Raw genomic sequence first — 14,438 nt, forward strand, 5'->3', positions numbered from 1 at the left:
ACATCATTTAAAACTTAAGAGGTATACAATTGTAGAAGTTGTGAAATGGCTGATTAATTGCTCTATTTATAGATGCCTGTGTTAAAGATGAGATAATTGGGGGTGCCTGGGTGACTCAGTCATCCGTTAAATGTCTGACTCCTGATTTCAGCTCAGGTCATGATCCCAGGGTTGTGAGACGGATCGCCCCCAGTAGGGCTCCGTGCTTTGTGCTCTCTCTCTCTCACTCTCTTTCTCTCCCCCTCTCCCGAGCTCTCTCTCTCTCTCTCCCTCTCTCTCTATCTGTTGAAAAAAACAGAGATGAGATTAATTGTTTCCTGATTATCAGGTGCCCATTATCCATGGCTTCTCAAAGAATCTGCTCTGTCGTTTTTTTTTAAACTTTTTTTTCTTAATGTTTTATTTATATCTGAGAGAGAGAGAGTCAGCATGAACAGTGGAGGGTCAGAGAGAGAGAGGGAGACACAGAATCCAAAACAGGCTCCAGGCTCTGAGCTAGCTGTCAGCACGGAGCCTGATGGGGGGCTCAAACCTATGAACCATGAGATCATGACCTGAGCTGAAGTCGGAGGCTTAACCGACTGAGCAACCCAGGTGCCCCAAGAATCTGCTCTGTCTTGAGCTGTGATTTTTAAATTTCTTTCATTCAACTTTGGTCATAGCACAGTAAACCTGCTGTGATACAAAGTATAAATTTACATATATATAATGGTGTCTGAATCACAATGATTAGAAATCAGTACATTAACTAGGAAGACACAAAATAATGATGGGAATGACACATTACTAACATCAGCAATCCATAAGCACTGTTCTCATTCGAATCATGACCCAGGCCTGAGTGTTTATAAAAGCCCCACAGGATGACATTGGGCTCCACCTTGACAAATAACTCTTATTGCCCAGGAATAATTTATAACAACATTCATTGTCTTTTGTATTCTTCATAGAAAGGTTGAAAATTACATAGATTTATTGTATCCATCAAAATACTACATCTGTAAATGTGAGGGCTTGTGCAAATGTGGTTTAATTTCATTTCTAATGCACTTGTCAAGGTCACTGAGGTTAACAATACTGATTCTCCAGGCTGGGACAGAATCAACTATGACATTTTAGTTAATTTTTTTAGGCATAACTGCTAAGCTGTCATCGGTAGGCAATAAGTTATGTATTTTTCTCACTAGCAACATCCCTAACTAAATGTAGATTTTACTTTGGCCAAAAGTAAGTTTTACTCTGTGTGTGTCTCTGTGTGTGTGTGTGTGTGTGTGTATACGGATGTGTACGTGTGTATACACACTAACCAACATGTAGTTCTTTCAAAGGTTTAATTGGTAGATTCACTAACAAAAAAAAATGCTGCACTTTTTAAAAATAGAGACTTATTCTTACTCATATCAAACCCTAGATGTTCTTCAGCTTCACTTTGACTTTCTGTGAAAAAGTAGTGAAATCTCTGGTAAACTTCATGTGTGTGTGTGTGTGTGTGTGTGTGTGTGTGGTTGAGTGTTAGACTTTGGCTCGGGTCATGATCTCATGGTCAGTGAGTTCGAGCCCTGTGTCAAGCTCTGTGCTGTCATGACAACTCAGAGCCTGGAGTCTGCTTCAGATTCTGTGTCTCCTTCAGATTCTGTGTCTCCCTCACTCTTTGCCCCTTCTGTACTTGCTCACACTCTCTCTCCCTCACTCTCTCTCAAGAAATGAATAAACACTAAAAGCAATTTTAAAAGACACAAATTTTATGATTTTCTGAAATAACTGAAATGTATGAATGTACATGAACATGTAACCAGCAGGTACTGTCCATAGCATTGATGTGTATGAAGAGAACAAGGAAACAGAGTATATATTGGATGCCTGCCCTGTATATTGCAGAATAAAATAAGTAACATTTCTTTATATATGAAAATAAAATAGAAGTCACTCACATTTTTTCTATTTGAATTTTCAATTATAAGAAGAATCTCAAATCATGAAAAAGAAAAAAGAAAGGACTCTTTCAAAATATTTAGAAGGAATCCTAAAATATGAGGCTGGGGTTTTTGCTGTGAATTTTAGGGATATTGCTACATAATTATTCTATTTTCATACTACTGCCCATTCCCATGTATAAATTTCGAATATTAGACAGAGGCTAAAAGTGTGCGTATGCATTAACTAGAGCTACCATAACAAATAACCACTAACTTAGTGGCTTAAAACAACAGAAATGTATTCTCTTACATTTCCTCTAGCCAGAAGTCTAAAACCAAGGTGTTGGCCGGATTGCTTTCTTCTGCAGGCTCCACAGAATCTGTTCTATGCCTTCTTCTTGCTCCCTGTGCCTCCAGCAATGCTTGCCATTCCTAGGCTTGTAAATGCATTACTTTAATTTCTGTCTTAGAGCTTACACTAAATCCATGTGATCTCATTGCAAAATCCTTAAGTACATCTGCAAAGACCCAGTTTCCAAATAAGGTCATATTCATAGATAGCATTTAGGATTTTAACATATCTTTTATTAAAATTTTTAAAATTTATTTATTCTTTGAGAGAGAGAGAGAGAGAGCAGGGAAGGGGCAGAGAAAGAGGGAGAGAGAGAATCCCAAACAGGTTCCACATTGCTAATGCAGAGCCCAGTGCGGGGCTCAAGCTCACAAACTATGAGATCATGACCTGAGCCAAAATCAAGAGTCAGATGCTTAATCAACTGAGCCACCCAGGTGGCCCTAGACATATATTTTAGAGGCCACTCTTCAACCCTTGACAGAGTGTGCCTGTGCTTTTGTGTTTCCTGTCAATGCCAAGAAATTATAAGTCATCAAAGTTCTTTATCACTTTTAGATATTTTAAGATATATATCACAAAACAATATTTAATGCTTATAGAGCATTTTTACCAACATTATCACAATATAAAGTAAGCATTATCACACTATCATTAGAAAGACTAACATGAATTATTTGCATTTTCACTTTGAGATAGAATGCATCATATGTAGACAATCAATCCTGAGTCTTAATCACAAGGGGAAAAAATAAACAGAAAGGAAATATTGTTATTATTGTTGAAGGAATCTTCTCTGTGTTTATATTATTTTCAGAAAATGTAGAGGAAATTTCTTCTTTTATCATGGTCTGTAGCAGTTGTAAGAAACCTGAATCTGAATCCATTAGGATAATCTGCTCTCTGTAAGTAAAAATGTTTTGGAAGCTGCAACTATTTTTGTTGGTGCTCCAGCTCTGGCTTAGTAAATAATAATGATCACTACTGTGAGTTAATCAGCATCACTCCCTGTGTTGCCCATGTAAATCCATACTCACTTAGCACTTGTACTGTGACAAACAGGCAGGTGGTTAAAATAGAGCCATTCTATAAGTAATCAATGAGCATATCTTTTGATAGATGGCACAAAAGTTCAATAGCGTTATTTCTGAAATTGGTATAATATCAGGCAAACAGTACTAGCATGATAGGAAGATGACTATTGGCAGAAATGGGGAGAATACTGATCATGCTGAAAAGGAAAACAGTTAAATTAAATCAAGTCACCTTCTAAAGCATGCTTCTGTAAAAATTAAAATACCTTAAAAAATACTATTGATTATTTGCCTCTATGCATGGCATAATATATAATTTTTTAAAAAAGTTAAATGTCAGAAAAAAGCCAAAAGTTGGGGCGCCTGGGTGGCTTAGTTGGTTAAGCGTCCGACTTTCGCTTAGGTCATGATCTCGCGGTTCGTGGGTTCGGGCCCCGCGTCGGGCTCTGTGCTGACTGCCAGCTCAGCGCCTGGAGCCTGTTTCAGTCTGTGACTCCCTCTCTCTCTGACCCTCCCCTGCTCATGCTGTCTCTTTCTCTCTCTCCTAGAAATAAATAAAACATTTAAAAAAAGAAAAAGAAAAAAGCCAAAAGTGTCAGGAAAAGTATAGGATTATTTCTGCATTTTATATTAGAATATAAAATTGTTAATGTATTTAGATTAGAAACTAAATATGACAATAAGAAAATGAAGATAAATATGCACTTATTGAAGTTATATTAGTTCTTGAGGCAATTAANGCATTAAAAAAAAGAAAAAGAAAAAAGCCAAAAGTGTCAGGAAAAGAAAAGTATAGGATTATTTTTGCATTTTATATTAGAATATAAAATTGTTAATGTATTTAGATTAGAAACTAAATATGACAATAAGAAAATGAAGATAAATATGCACTTATTGAAGTTATATTAGTTCTTGAGGCAATTAAAGTCTCTGTTACACCAAAAAGTAAATTAAAAAAATACATCTAGATTAGTTAGTCCCTCAAGTGGGTAGGTCATTTAGTCAAATAATTTATTCCAGCAGGGACTGAACTCAAGTAACATGTATTGGATTCTCCAAATGGCCAGGAGAAGTGGCACTTTCAGGGTGATTCCAGAGAAACTTAGGAAAAGAGAGATAATGAAGCCCTGGTTTGTATATAGATTTAGCCACTACTTAAGTAATCCTAATATATGACCGCTACTTATATCTGGTAAATCAGATAGGATTGCTGGTTATGAATAAGATTTCTAGTTTGACAAAGGAATTCACATTTGGATTAATTCAGATAGCAAGCACACTTTCTACATTTCATAAAACTCATTCATAAAACTATGTATGAGTTTTCTTCTATGTATGAGCTTTTCCAGAACACTTTTGTTTGGCAACATACTCTAATTTTAGAAAAGAGAATTCCTACAGTTTTGATGAAGGTGCATAATCAATTAACTGGGATTTTTGCTCTTCTCAGCAAATATAAACACAACAAACATGATTAACTGAAAAAAAAAAAATGCAAGATTTCCAGAGGATGTCCTTGGGTCAGTACATATTCTACCCAAACAGCTAAACCTTTGGAAGGTACCAAGATTTTAATCTTGAGAAATGATGTTGAGGAAGACCGTTCTTATACACTGTGTCTTTTGTTTAGCATCTCCTTTCTCCCTTTGCCTGACGAATGTGTATTTTTCCTGTAGGCCTCAGGTCAGCTGTCATTCTGCCAGAATGTCAGTCTCACTGACACGTCCAATTGTTCTTTTCTTATAAATCTCCCTTCTGGCTTCTCAATACAGTTAAAATCTTATAGTGTTTGTTATGACACCCGATTAGTCTCAGTCTACTCCACTGGGCTATAAGCCCCAGGAAGGTAGAAACTGCTTCCTTAGGCTCATCATTGGATCCCTGGTGACTTTCAGTATGATACCTGAGATGTGACAGAGGCTCAAGATATATGTGGTACTTGAATCAAGTACTGTTAAGAGTCTGAGTTAATACTGATTAAATATATGTATCACAATGGAGAAATATGCGATACTACATTATTCTAGAAATAAAGCTGAAAGTTAAAAACCAAGTCTACTATCAACCAGATATGCCATTATCCAAACGTGGACCCATGAACCTGACCCTGTTCCACTGCATCCGTCACACTGAGGGACGCAGCATGTTAAATACGTTGTTAAGGATGGTGATGATTTTGATGGTAATTGCGAATTATTCCAGAGATTATGACCTGAGCCGAAGCTGGACGCTTTACCAACTGAGCCACCCAGGTGCTCCAGCTTTGAGTTAAACTTTTAAATATATGTTAGAAAATCATAAAATCTACTTTGAAACTAAACTTATTTTTATAAGGCAAAATAAGTGCAAATAGTTGTATTTTTCAAGGAGAAATAAGTTAAGGTAAACTTAAGAATTACATAGGTTTCTGGGGACATTTATAAGAATTCTAGACATATTTTAGACTGTCTACCATTTTTACATATTTGTATCTTTAGATAGATTTCCATCCTTAAATAGATTGTATTTATAGTAAAAAGGATTAATAATAAATTAAAAATATGAAAATTGGAAGATGAAATAAAACAATTTTAGAATATACTGGGAATGTTCAGCTTCAAGAGCTACAACTCATGTCTGGATTTTACCCAGGTATTCAATATTGTGATTTCTCAATTCTTCACTTTGAACTCTTTCCTTATGTTCTATTCTCTCCCTAGACAATCTGATCTATCTCTCATTCTTGCCATTTCTACCTACACCCTAGTCCCATGCCTTTTAAAATGAGGTGTTCCTATATCTGCAGGTAAGACTTTTTAAAGAATATCTAAGGCTATAGGTACAACTATCAAGTTCCATGTTCTAAACTTTCATATAGATACTTCTCTTTTTATAAAAATCCTTCTGCCGTTTTCCTTCACTTTCCAGGAGAAAGGCATATTTCTCATTCACTCATCTTGCATCTTCTGAAGGTACACTGTATTGCAATATCAAATAAAAATTCTAAATATTGATGTTGATATCCAGAAAACGAGTCTCAATTTTTGTTTTAATTCTTTGCTTCCATAAAATTTGAAGAAATGCCCAAGCAAGTTATCAGGTGATAATTTAAAAATTTTGGTGATTGATCCCTATGTAATTTTTGGCACAACACTAGGAAAGACAAAAGAAGTGTTACATTGCTATGACAAAACACCTTCCATTCCAATATATTTAGTTTTCTGTATAAACTTTTTCAGTAATGGGGTACCTGGGTGGCTCAGTTGGTTAATTGTCCAACTTTGGCTTAGGTCATGATCTCACAATTCATGGGTTTGAGCCCCACATTGGGCTCTGTGCTGACAGCTCAGAGCCTGGAGCCTGCTTCAGATTCTGTGTTTCCCTCTCTCTCTGCTCCCCACTTGTGCTCTGTCTGTCTGTCTCTCTCTGTCTCAAAAATAAATAAAACATTAAAAAAACTTTAAGTTTCTCAGTACTTCAACATAAAACATGGTGAAACTTTTCTTATTCTAGCAGTGAGTAATATTTGTCTGTGAATATATAAACTGGGAAATAAAAAGGCCAACCTTAATTTTTACATTTCTATTTAACAATTTTCATTTTTATGTTTGGAGATTATTTATCAAAGTTTGCCATGTGTTTATGTTGATCAATTATATATAGGTAACCACTGTAATGAAAACTCAATTTAGAAAAAAAATTAACACAGGATTTTATGACATGAAAAAACTATGTGTGTGAGTGTCTGTATGTGCTATATGTATTTCTTGTTGCAGAAAAGTATGATAGGGTGATCCAAAAAGGATTTTCTAGCAAAAATATATTAGAATACAATTTGGGGGAGAAAAGAATAGTATAAAATGTGTAACTAATAAGTAAGAACACAAATCATATTTTAAATGGCTAATGGTAGGCATAAAATAGCTAGGGTATTTCAATTCCATTGGATACATTTAGAGTTTTGAAAGAATTTTGTTGAATAAAAGGTCTATTTACACTATACTGAAAGGTAAATCCTTGCAACTACTTACACATATGGTGGAGAGTTTTTGATGTAGACTTAAAAATGTAATCTTTGGCAATTCATATGTGTAACCATTTGAGCTCTATTGGATTTTTCTGGTGAACTGTCATGAATGCCTTCCTTTTCCCCATTATATCCAAGCAATCATTAACTCCTCTCAGTCTTCCTTCCTCAGTCAAATAGGTCCATGTCGCTTCATTTCCATCACTAGCTCTGAGGGTGACAAGGTTTCCCTAATCTCTCTGATCTAGTCAAATTCCCCTATGACAGGCTCTCAGAACACCACACATTCATTTCTTGGTTGCACTTCTCTGAGTTTCATTTTCAGTGTTTTATGATTATTCTGAACAATCTCTGTCTCCCTCCTACACTCTCTCCCTGCCCCATGACGAATCTTTAGGATATGTCCGGGCACGAACCATGTATTCCCAACTCCAGGTAAGTAACGGGGCTGGCATTCATTGAATGAAGGAACTTTGCCTTCCAAGTGTCTAGCACAGTTCCAACACAGAGTAGCTGCTCGATAGATACTTACTGAATATACCGAATAAATGAAGACGCACCCTTTGAACTTTATAATAATCAAATAACTGTACACTAATAATCAAAGGAGAACCAAAAGTGGACAAATCATAAGGAGACTGTATGGTTTTATGTCCATGCACAGTGAGTATGAAATTTTGGACTGTTATATCTGATGTCAGCACTGATGATTTGGGGGCAATGCCCTTGCTTTAGAAACAAGGTTGAGACTTGGAGTAAACACCGATTTTTCTAAAGCCACATCTGTCTAATGACAAACTAGGAGCAAACCTAATTCCTCACCCCAGCCCATCTGAGGTTTGGGCAGCCCTGTCATTCACGTTACTCCACACAGACTCCCTGCTGGGTTCACCTGTCTGCAAAATGCATATGCTGGTAACTGAGCACTAAAACGGCATGTCTGGCTGCTATAACTTTGGCCTATGAAAATTTATCATAGGACAGCTTATCGTAAGAAGAATACAAAAAGCAGCATAAAGAACAAAGGGAATAGGACCATAATAACTTGGGGACATGGACAAGAAGTTAGGATCTATGTTTTTAGGGGAAGAAAACATGAGGTTTCTGAACCAGATACACAGACTGTAGCAAAAATAGCCTTTTGTCTGTCCTCCTCTGTGTTCTCACATGAGAAAAGTGAACATTGATGAACAGAGGGAGACACAAAGGAAAGGAGCTTAACTGGAGCTATTTTCCTGTGAGATACAATGAGCTATGGCTGATGGCAGGACATGAGCAGCCAATTAAAGGGGGGGAGTAAAAAGAGATATTTACCTAGAGGCCAAGGCAGGCAGTATTTCTTGAAGTAGGAGAAAAAGGGCAAACGTCCCCATGCTCTTAATTGAGGATCTCTACACTAATATTTTGTTTCATATTTTATGTTACAGGTCACATACTTATAGTCCCAAAACTTACAGAGAAGACCTGATACTGAAGCATTCTATATGCTGTATTCCTACTTATTTCTCCTTTCACCATTTAAAGCTAACACCACCGAATTTGCCACTATGTGCTCAGTCCATGGTTAAGCAGTTGACTCTTGATTTGAGCTCAGATCACGATCTCATGGTTGGTGGGATCAAGCCCCACATCAGGCTCCACACTGACGGCATAGAGCCTGCTTGGGATTCTTTCTCCCTGCCCCTCCCCCACTTGTGCCATGTGCATGCTCTCTCTCTCACACTCTCAAAATAAATAAATAAACTTAAAAAATAAATAAAACTCACCACCTATTACAAAGGGTATGGTCAAAACAAGTAGATGGCAACTCCAAAGATGATTAATGCTTTATGATTTCCCATAAAAGCCAATTAATAAACAGGCATTCTTTTATATAATGCTCATGACTTGTTTGGTTAATATTATTGCCATTATTCAGATGATGAAACCAAGTGATTGTCCTCGGGTCATTTAGTGGTACAGCTGCAAGTTAGTCACTGGTGCCTTTGACTTTGAAGACAGTAGCCTTTCCCTACACCTGTGGTTCCCAAAGTGTGGTCCCCAGGCCAGCAGCATCAGCATCACACAGAAACTTGTTATGAATACAAATGGTTGGGCCCCATTCAACCCACTGAACCAGAACTCTGGGGGTGGGACCCAGCAAACCGTCCCACAGTTCTTCCCAATGATCCTTATACATGACCATATTTGAGAATCACAGACTTATGTCCTGAGCACAACTTGCATGAAACTGTTGCTTATAGTCATTGCAGAGATTCCCTGAGTTCTGTTGGGTGTCTTTTTTCTTTTTGTTTTTTAATCATTTTTGAACAAATATATATTACCGATGTATAGTAATTTGATATACCACCACAGAATCACACGCAGTCTGGGACTGGAAACCCAGAGCCACTAGTATTGTTATATATAATCTTGGCAAGTCATACAACCTTTGTGAGTCTTAGATTTGTTTTCTATAAATATGAAATAAAAATAATGAGATTGTGCACAAAAAGCAGTTAGTCCAACACCTGAAATGTACTAACCACTCAATAAACAACTATAGTTTCCATTATAATCATCATCATTAAAGACCTTAATATCAGTGGCATAATTAATTGCATGAGTAGTGAAGTGTATGTATTATGTATGTTGCAAAGCTCCAGAGAAGTTCCTCCACTTTATCATTTTTACTATGGAATGGCCTTAATTTTTCCATTTTCAAAATAAATTTCCAATTCATTTCAATTCAATATACATTTTTGATATCCCATCATGTATAAGGTACTCCACTGTTTCAGGATATTTTTTAATGTTTATTTATTTATCTTGAGAGAGAGAGATAAAGAGAGAGAAAGAGAGAGAGAGAGAATACAGAGAGGGGCAGAGAGAGAGGAAGAGAGAGAATCCCAAGCAGGCTCTGCACTGTTAGAGCAGAGCCTGATGTGGGGCTCCATTTCACAAACCGTGAGAAATCAAGCTGAAATCAAGAGTCAGACGTGTAACCCACTGAGCCACCCAGGCACTCCCAGTGTATCTTTTAAGTAAAGTGATGATACCACTTATCAATTTAGATGTTAGGGAATGAATATCACTTTTATAGAATACTTTTCAAAATTAAATACTTGGGACACCTGGGTGACATTGTTGATTGAGTGTCCGACTCTTGATTTTGGCTCTGTCCTGATCCCAGGGTTATGAGATAGAGCCCTGAGTTGGGCTCTGTGTTGAGCGTGGAGCCTGCTTATGATCCTCTCTCTCTCGCTCTCTCTCCCTCTCTCTCTCTCTCTCTCCTTCTGCCCCTGGCCCTCACCCTGCCCCTAAAATTAAATTAAATTAAATTAAATACTTTAAATATTTATTCTGTATTGGCTTAAAGCTTTAAATGTTACTTTTTAACATCATTTGCAAAATAATACTTTAGCACGAAATTAAGACGCGGTGTTATTGTGGACACGCATTTAATTTTAGGTTGAATTTTCTTATTAGAGAAAACTCCATATTACCATACTGTCATCTCTGTATGGTTAACTGTACAGTCCCAATAGTGTTTTACTACAGAAATTTTTAAATAATAATTCACCTACAGAAATAATATAATCCTTATACTTTACTCAGTGAAGCTTACCCCAACTATTTCTTGTTTATTTGTACCAATCAGTGAAAAAAACCAATTTCTGTCCCTTTTATTATGTTTTTTATACATACAAAAGGCTATCATCTTTTCTGTCATTTTTTTTCCAGAGTGCAATTTTCAGGTCTCACAACCTCCTTTTGCAGCTTGTGTTTTCAAGATCTTTTTATCATTTGTATTGTTCTCTACTGAATGCTTGGCAATTTGTCTCTTTTCTGAGATGTGATGTTCTGCTGAACTTAGTGCCCAAATCACAGCCTAACAAGACCTGAATGTAGCTCATCCGTTTTTATGCATGACATCACCATTACAATTCAACACACTGGAGCATTTGAATATATTAACAGGGATCAGAATGTCGACTCATTCAATTTATCATTCACTGTAACTCTTGAATTTTTCTCTCTCTGCTGCTACCATCTCTAGCTTTTCAATGCACATTTTGGTTCCATTACCTTTCCCTGCACCAACCTTCACATCCATTCTATTTTCTTAAATCCAGTGTCACTGACTTGACCTATGTCCCCAGCATACCAAGATGAGGCCATAAAGTAGCACAACACCTCAGATTGGCAATCTCCCCTAGTACCATGACTCACTGTCCTTTCGACTGATTATCATAAATATACAGCATCTCCCAGGGCTTTTTAAATTTTATTTTATTTTATTATTTTTTAATAGTTTATTTTTGAGACAGAGAGAGAAAGAGCATGAGCCAGGGAGGGGCAGAGACAGAGGGGGGGGACACAGAATCCGAACCAGGCTCCAGGCTCTGAGCTGTCAGCACAGAACCCGATGCGGGGCTGGAACCCACAAACCGCGAGATCATGGCCTGAGCAGCCGAAGTCTCGCCCAACCGACTGAGCCACCCAGGTGCCCCTCCAGGGCTTTTTTTAAAGATGGTTTTTAATATTCCCATTAAACACAAACAAGCAAACAAACAAAACTGCCTGGTGTCTTACTTTAGCCACAACCTCATGTTCCCCTTCATTGGCTCAATTTAAGAAAGTTAAATTCAGCATCAACTACAGGATTACACTTATTGTTTTATTATTAAGCTGTCATCGAAACAAAAAAAATACAGGTTAAATCTCTGATCTTCACACACAGGTGGGTACCAGCCACCCTTACTGCAGGAGGTCACTTATGTATGCGGTGACATGTCATATGGTTGGCTGAGCAAATCTTAGTAAACGCAGAGTTAGTTCCACTTAGCATGTTTACTTACCCAGCTGTAGAAGAAAGCAAAGCAGGAGAATATAAAAATGATGAAGGAAATAACAAAGGAACCGTAAAGTATTAGACCCCAATTTAATTATTTTACCATAAATAAATGGCAGAGTTATCAAAACTGAAATGAGCTGACAACTTCTATGTAAACTTTCATTTATAAGGGAATGTTGGGAGTGATGGATTGTTCAAATTCACAAGTCAAAACGTGCTGCACTCATTAAACTAGACATCAATCTATGTGCCTTCTTTCTGCCTGGAATCCAGGTCCACCCACTGTAGGGACTCAGGCACCTGCCCCTGCCTCCAGCCTGTTCTTGTCCATCCATTGGGATCCTGCTCACACCTCATGAGGGCCAATGTGATTCCTCCAAGGCAGTCATCATCTTTTCTTGGTGTTCACACCTTGTCTTGTCCTTAGCCCTTGCTCCAAAGACCAACTATCTGTGTAGAGAGCTGAACTTTCTCCTCGTTTTAAGCTCTCCCTCTTCTCTTTGCTTTCTGACCACCAGCTGAGATTGAGAATTGCTCAGTAAAAGTTGGCTAAATAGATGAGGTATTAAAAAAATAGCATTTTCTCAATAGCAGTATTTTCAAATGTACTAAGTGGGGTGCCTGGGTGGCTCAGTGGGTTGGGCGTCTGACTTGGGCTGGGGTCATGATTTCACAATTCAGGAGTTCAAGCCCCATGTCTGGCTCTGTGCTGTCACCTGGGAGCCTGGAGCCTGCTTTGGATTCTGTGTTTCCCTCTCTCTCTGCCTCTCCCCAACTCACACTGTCACTGTCTCTCTCTGTTTCTCAGAAATGAATAAATGTTAAAAAAGTTAATTGTAATAAGTTATATTAGGCTTAAATACTCTCTATAGAAATTACATTAATAAAATGGTGAATATGTTGTTTTAATAAAATGTTAAGAATACATTTTAACTTGGGTAAATTCATTAAAGGGTTACAAAACAACTATCTGGTCTGAGAAAAGGCATGTATCTATAGCAAAATGAAGCAAATAAATGAATAATTTAAAAATGGAAGAAAATAGAGACCACAATCTTTAAATAATATCTTTCAACTTTTCCTCTTACATGTATTTATGATTATGTGTCAATAAAATTCTGGATTTTGGAAAAATTTGTATGTGTTCATCGCCTAATTATATGTGGTAGAATTGAAGAAGGTAGTAGAAAAAAAGGAAAAAAGTTTCTGTTTTAATATTTTCAAGTTTGATTTAATAGTTTTCAGAAGCCTTCACAAAAAAGGATAATCATTAGTAAAAGTTAATAAATGAGAATGCTTTCATTCCAAAGAAGACTGGTGACAGATTTAATCACTGTCATGTACATGATGGATCAATTGAAAGTTGAAAATGATAAAATATTTTCCTTCTTGGCTCAGGGTAAGACCAGAAACAGTTCACTTAAAGAGCAAACAGGTCATGATAAAGAAGGTAAGAAGATAGGACAAATTACTTAGTAATGCAGTGAAAGATTTCTCGCACAGGTTTTTAAAGCAGGAGAACTATGTTTTGATCTGGAGTCAGTTAAATGCTACATTTAAACCTACTTCACTTTTGACAAAACAAAAACCAATTTGTTCCCTAAGTAGGTAATACTCTCTGTGGTTCTCTATGTTCACCTAGAACAAGTCCCTTTCTCTGTTTCCACAGAGTCGTCCCCGACCCTCAGATCAGGGACAAGCCCATTGTGGCTTGCAAAATAGAACCACCTGAATAAAACTTTCCCCTAGCTTTGCGCCCCTCTGAGCACACTCTCCTTAACACAAGGGTCAAAGACTGGGGAAGAGTGATTGTAAATTGCCCAAATGTAATGAGAAATGGAACATAAAGATCCTTGGAAATATAAAGGCACCTAAGAAGGTTTAAAAAACTGTAGTGAAAAGATCATGATCTTCAAGTTTTTATGTTTAATATTCTTTTCATTAACAAGTGACATTTAGTATAATATTTTTTTATCAAAGGTAGTTCTATTAAACAATTTGAACATAACATTGTGTATTAAAATCTGGTGTTGTGAAATTCCAAGATAAGATACAGGGTTGAGGGCTCTGCCAAGGGTAACTAAAAGAGTAAAGATCTTTTTATTATAACTTTTGGTTTTTAGTTTTTAATATTAACATTTGTTATGCTACTTCACTTACATCATATGCTCAGTTGTTTGATGAATAAATACCACAACCCTTGTTAAGAACCTTAGAATTTAGCCTAAATAAAATTATTTTGTTCTCATGGAATAGCAAAGTTATCTAAATTCAAAAAAAGCTGATGCCTTAT

At 36.8% G+C, this 14,438-nt stretch overlaps 1 protein-coding gene across 1 annotated transcript in view; it reads right to left on the reverse strand.

Annotated features, from left to right (window-relative positions):
• The window catches only part of TRHDE (thyrotropin releasing hormone degrading enzyme), a 392,366-nt gene that overhangs the window by 19,885 nt on the left and 358,043 nt on the right, over nt 1-14,438 (reverse strand). The gene's annotated exons all lie outside the window — the stretch shown is intronic.

Source organism: Crocuta crocuta, unplaced genomic scaffold (genome assembly GCF_008692635.1).
Source record: "Crocuta crocuta isolate KB4526 unplaced genomic scaffold, BGI_CrCroc_1.0 scaffold97, whole genome shotgun sequence".
NCBI lineage: Eukaryota > Metazoa > Chordata > Mammalia > Carnivora > Hyaenidae > Crocuta > Crocuta crocuta.